The sequence below is a fragment of the Kogia breviceps genome, chromosome 8 (assembly GCF_026419965.1).
Source record: "Kogia breviceps isolate mKogBre1 chromosome 8, mKogBre1 haplotype 1, whole genome shotgun sequence".
NCBI classification, from domain to species: Eukaryota; Metazoa; Chordata; class Mammalia; order Artiodactyla; family Physeteridae; genus Kogia; species Kogia breviceps.
In genome coordinates this window covers 42,311,406-42,317,668 of record NC_081317.1, presented here as the reverse complement: position 1 = coordinate 42,317,668, position 6,263 = coordinate 42,311,406, and the positions used below count along the sequence as shown (strand labels likewise).

General features: G+C 48.4%; 1 pseudogene; it reads left to right on the top strand.

Moving 5' to 3' along the window:
• Positions 1 to 4,911: 4,911 nt before the first annotated feature.
• On the top strand, positions 4,912 to 5,634 carry LOC131761743 (GTP-binding nuclear protein Ran-like; annotated as a pseudogene).
• Positions 5,635 to 6,263: the final 629 nt, after the last annotated feature.

Genomic DNA, 6,263 nt, shown 5'->3' with positions numbered 1-6,263 from the left:
AAACCTGTGATGTGACCAGAGGCAAGGATGCTAAGTAGGATAAAGAGCCAGTGAGAAATCACCACCCACGTGATTTCCAAGAACAGGAATGCCTGATACTCAATTTGAATGTGTTGGGTTTGTGCAAAGTAAACTCCCTCCATCTCTCCAGGCCTTCAGCAGTTTGTTACTAACCTAAGACCTGCTATAAAAAAGGAATTTCTTTCTTTCTTTTTCTTTCTCTCCTTCCCTTCCTTCCTTCCTCCTTCCCTCCCTCCCTCCTTTCCTTCTTTCCTTCCTTCCATCATCTGAATCTAAGACTGTTAGGAACCCCAGAAAAGAATCATAGGGCTTCCCTGGTGGCGCAGTGGTTGAGAATCCGCCTGCCGATGCGGGAGACACGGGTTCGTGCCCTGGTCCGGGAAGATCCCACATGCCGCGGAGCAACTGAGCCCGTGAGCCATGGCCGCTAGGCCTGCGCATCCGGAGCCTGTGCTCCGCAACGGGAGAGGCCACAACAGTGAGAGGCCCGCATACCGGAAAAAAAAAAAAAAAAAAAAAAAAAAAAAAAAAAAAAAGAATCATAGAACTTCTGTGCTGGAACTTGCTTTGGGTCTCAGAGCAGCCTGGTGCTCTTGACACCCAGGCCTCTCATCACACTCCACTTAATTCCCTGATCTGTTCACTGTGCATCTGATCTCCTTCCAAGGCAGGGTCTGGCCCCCAGCTAGCTCCTCCCTGCCCGTTAGCTTGGTGATGGATGGGCTCACGGGGCCACTAAGCAGGAGACTTAGGAAGCTTCAGTTTCCTGGATACTCCATGACCGGTATCATAACCGACATGGCCACACCCACTTTCCAGTCTCCTCTAGTACTCTAAGCTCCAGCCGCAACTGAATTCCCTCCAGCTTTTCCAGTGAACCTGATCTCCTGCCACCAGGCTTTTGCACAAACTGTTACTGCTACCGGGAGTACCCATCTGGCTGATTCCTGTATATAATAGTTTGCATCTGTTAATCCCAAACTCCCACTCCATCCCTTCCCCACCTCCCTACCCCTTGGAAACTAGAAGTCTGTTCTCTATGTCTGAAGTCACCTGCATCTGAGACTCAGCCTCCTGCTCTGGGGGATGGCAGTGAGGATGTAGAGCCATTGACTTCAGAGGGTGAGATGGCCCTGACTCTTTGGTTGCCTAGGATTCTAAACTTCTGTGACACAGACAGGCAGCTCTACCAACTGGAAATGGGGAGTTTTAGTCAATCCTGCTGTTCTCTTATTCAGCAAGTATTTGTCAACAGTTACTATGTGCCCTGCTCAGGCACTGGGACTCTCATTCACATTCTCTAAACCTCCTGCTTCCTGACCCCTTGCCCTGAAAATCTGGGCTGTGACCTCAACATCTAAAGGCTTCCCAAGCCCACGTCCTGACCCCTGTGATGCCCACCTCTTTACCTCCTGTCTCTGCACTCACCCACACACACACATCAGACTCATTGCACAGATGTGTGGCTTCTGGCGACCTGCAAGGAGTGCCTTCGAGCTGGGTAAGTGTGTATTCAACTGTGAGTGAGTGTGTTGATGTGTACTTAAGCGTGCATGGCTGTAAGAGTATGTGTGTGTGAGGCCGTGGAGTGGAGGTGCGCATCAGAGTTTGAATGTGGAAGTACTGGATGTACAGGAATGTATCTAAGTGTGTTTGAGCACCAAAGTGTGGGGGAGTGTGAGTCACTGTCAGAGTATGAGTGTGCATATATGAATATAGGTGGGTTGAATGTGAAGTGAGTGTGCCTGGGTGTGTTGGTGAGTGAGTGAGTGAGAGTGTAAATGCACTTGTGTGAATAGGCACACACACACCCAGCCCCCAGAATTCCTGGTGGTCCAGTGGTTAGGACTCCGAGCTTTCACTGCTGAAGGTGCTGGTTCAATCCTTGGTTGGGGAACTAAGAAAAAGTGCACAACCCCTCCAGTCCTTCACCAGTTACAGCAGACACACCCTCACATGTATGTGGGCATACCCGTACCTCTTATGTCCAAAGGTGGCTCAAGCTATGAGCCTTTAGTCCAATAAAGGGGAGACTTTGTCCACAGGCCGGGGTCAGTTTCCCTTCTCCACCCCTGACTTGGAACTGGGGAGCTGACTTCCCTGGGTAGCTAAAGGTTACCTCTCCTAGGAAGGAGCTCCCTCAGACCAGAGCCTGCAGGCTACCTCCCCACTTAAGCCAGTCCCCTCCCTACTCCTGCCATCTCATCTGTTTCCGGCCAAGCCCTGGCAGTGACCCTGAGCAGAGAGGCAAAAGATGAGGGTGGGAGGCAGGACATTCCAGGTACTTCCTTGGCTATGGGGTGGGGGTGGGTTGTCTCCATGGAGATGAGCGGTGGACCATGTCCAGATGGTTATCAGGACTCCCAGAGTCCTCCCTTCCCTCACCCAGTCAGGCCTCCTTGGCTCTGAGCACAGTGAGGAAGCCTGGCAAAAGTCCATCACTTCTCAAAGGGGCTTCCAGAGATGAGACAGGGGCTAGAGGTTCCTGGGTGTGGGCCAAGAAGACTTCCCAGAGCAAGGATCAGAGAAGCTGATTGAGATGACTGCATCTGGTTTAAGCCTTTATCCCCAGAGAGCTCTGGAGACAGAGAAGAGTAACACCCACCCCTTCTCCATACCACATCACATCTGACCTGAAGGTATGACCAAGGCAGTCCTGGGAGGTGTCAGGTTATTAGTCAGTTTTCAGCCTCTTCATAACCTCACCCCACTGGCAAACTCAGCTGTCCATAAGAGCCCCCATTAGTGACCCCCAGACCTCCTGTCCTTCGGTCATAGGCAGGATTGGGTGGGGGCACAGAGACCCTCTTCCTCCTCCCAAAGCTATTGGAACTCCCGGTGCATCGGTGAGAGCTGGAAAAGACCCTCAGTGTCATGGTCAATGTCCTGGGAGCTGAAGCAGGATGGCAGTGAGCCCTGAGGAAGGATTTCCTGAGTAGCAAAGAAACAAGGTTTGGAAACACAGATTGGGAATTTTGCTTCTGTCTTCAGCCACCCTGGGATCAACCCTCTCCCTCTAAACCCCTAAATGCATCACCGCAACCATTCTCAACCTCTATCAGATCCCCAGAGCCCCACAAAATGGTGGAGTGCCTACCTCTCCGTTTCTCAGGAATCTGAGTTTTCTGGAGAAGAGCCAGGATGGGAAAGGGGCTCTGGTCTCATCTCCCCTGACTCCAGTCTTCCTAGGGGAAGTTGGTTCCACTTGAGTTGGAGGGATTGAGGCTAAACAACCAGGCTGACAAAGGTCCCATGGAAGCGCCAAGCAGCCTGAAGCTGGAGGAGATGGCCTTGCGCAGTCAGGTATCTCTCTCCAAGCCTGGCTTCACACTTTCTCTCCTCACCGTACACTGGGAGCTCACAAGGAAGGAAGCATGACAGTAATAGTATTATTATTATTCTATATTCTACAGCACTTACTGCTACATCTGGCGTTGTTCCATACATATGTTAACTCATTCAGTCCTCACCTTGTGCAACTTAATGAGGCGAGTAGAACTATCTATTATCCCATTTTACAGATGAAGAAACTAAAGAGTAGAGAGGTGGAACCTGTCAGGAATCCATCAGAAACAATATATTGTCAGAGGGCTTCACTGAAAAGAGTTTAAGAAGGGACGATTTACAGAGGCGGGGCAGGGTCAAGGGATGGCCCAAGCACTAACAGTGGGCAGCCATGCCCCTCCTCAGCAAGAGGAGGCGAGAGGAGGGAGCAGTGTTACTGGATGCAGTGAAAGTCCTGGAAAAGACGTGAATACCCAGACTTTCATCCCGACCCCCTCACACCCACCCTGCCTTCTGATTTCCTAGCTGTGCCTCACACTTACCAAACCCGCCTGGAAGCCAGAGGGCAAGAGGGCGCAGGTGACGCAGCCCACAAGTGTCAACCTCCCTGGGCACAGAGTAGGCGGAGATTGGATCTGGAGGAAATGAGACCACATGCCCAAGGGCCCATGTCTGGCAAGGGCTTGTCTGGAACACAGGTTATCTGGCCCGGGAGCCCTGCTGCCTGAGATGTTGCAAAGTGCTGCCTGGGAAAGGGGTTCAGGGCAACCAGGTTGGGGACAGTAAGCTGAGTTCTAGTCCAGGCTTTGCTGTACTGCTCTGTGACCCTGAGTGAGACTCTGGGCCTCAGTTTCCCCTTTATGCAGGGTGGGTGCCTCTCTGGGACAGCCACAGTGCCCAGACCAGGCAGAGTCTCTGTTCCCACTGCCAAACTCCTTCTTACCGCAAATAAGCCTGGCACCAAAGGCCAAGGCCCCAGGTGTGGAGACACTGAGTGCCTGAGGGGGCCACCCCCAGCTGCTGGGCGGAGACACCCACTCCTCTGCCTGCTTAGGACTCAGACGTTCTACTCAGTGTTCTAAGGTGAGCCCCTTGAGGGCCCCAGGGCCCCCTTCTGATTTAAAAAAATTTTTAATAGTTTAGTTTAGTTTTTATTTTATTTTTTTAATTGAAGTATAGTTGATGTACATTATATAAGTTACAGGTATACAGTATAGTAATTCACAATTTTTAAAGGTTATACTCCATTTATAGTTACTATAAAATATTGGCTACACCGTGCAGCAGGTGGGATCTTAGTTCCCCGACCAGGGATCAAACCCGTGCCCCCTGCATTGGGAGCATGAAGTCTTAACTACTGGACCACCAGGGAAGTCCCTCCCTGGTTTATACGGTACATCCTTGTAGCTTATTTTATAAATAGTAGTTTGTACCTCTTAATCCCGTACCCCTATATTACCCCTCCCCCACCTTCCATCTCCCATCTGGTAACCACCAGTTTGTTCTCTGTATCTGTGAGTCTGTTTCTTTTTTGTTATATTCACTAGTTTGTTATATTTTTTAGATTCCACATATAAATGATATCATACAGGCTTCTGCCATCTTTCCAGCCCTCAGTCAGATAGGGGTGGAGACACTTCTAGAATTAACATCACGATGGCTGCCCAAGGAGAACCCCAAGTTCAGTTCAAACCTGTATTTGTTGGTGATGGTGGTACTGGAAAAACTACATTTGTGAAACGTCATCTGGTGAATTTGAGAAGTATGTAGCTACCTTGGGTGTTGAGGTCCATTGCCTTGTGTTCCATACCAACAGAGGACCTCTTAAGTTCAATGTATGGGATACAGCTGGTCAGGAGAAATTTGGTGGACTGAGAGATGGCTATTATATCCAAGCTCAGTGTGCCATTACAATGTTTGATGTAACATCGAGAGTTACTTACAAGAACGTGCTTACCTGGCACAGAGATCTGGTACAAGTGTGTGAGAACATCCCCATCATGTTGTGTGGCAACAAAGTGGGTGTTAAGGACAGAAAGGTTAAGGCACAGTCAATTGTCTTCCACCGAAAGAAGAATCTTCAGTACTATGACATTTCTGCCAAAAGTAACTACAACTCTGAAAAGTCCTTCCTCTGGCTTGCTAGAAGACTGATGGGAGACCCTAACTTGGTTCATCGCCATGCCTGCTCTCGCCCCGCCAGAGGTGGTCATGGACTCAGCGTTGGCAGCACAGTACGAGCAGGATCTAGAGGTTGCTCAGACAACTGCCCTCCCAGATGAAGAGAAAGTGAAGCTGGACCCCAGCGTCAGAAGTCTAGTTTTATAGGCAACTGTCCTGTGATGTCAGTGGTGCAGAGTGTTTGCCACTTCACTATATAGCTAAGCAGAACATGGGCTTAATCTTTGGGATGCTGAAGGAGATGAATGGGCTTCAGAGTGAATGTGGCAGTTAAAAAAAAATGCCTTCATTTTTTGGACCTACTTATTTAGGTGTTTTGGAACACAGTTGTTTCCTCCTTGAGTTTCAAACATAAGACTGCTACAGTCACATCACACACACACACACACACAAAGTGATATCATACAGTATTTTTCTCTGTCTGACTTATTTCACTTAGCATAATACCCTCCAAGTCTATCCATTTTGTTGCAAAGGACAAATTTTCGTTCTTTTTTATGGCTGAATAGTATTCCATTGTATATATATTTATATATATATACATATATGTAGTATACATATAGTATAAGTGGTATTCCATTATATGCATATAATGGAATATTTTTCAGCAGATGAATGAATTAAAGTTAACAGATGAATGGATAATATATATACCACATCTTAATCCATTCATCTGTTGATGGACATTTAGGTTGTTTCCATATCTTTTCCCATATCAATTGTAAACAATGCTACTATGAACATTGGAGTGCATGTATCTTTTAGAATTAGTGTTT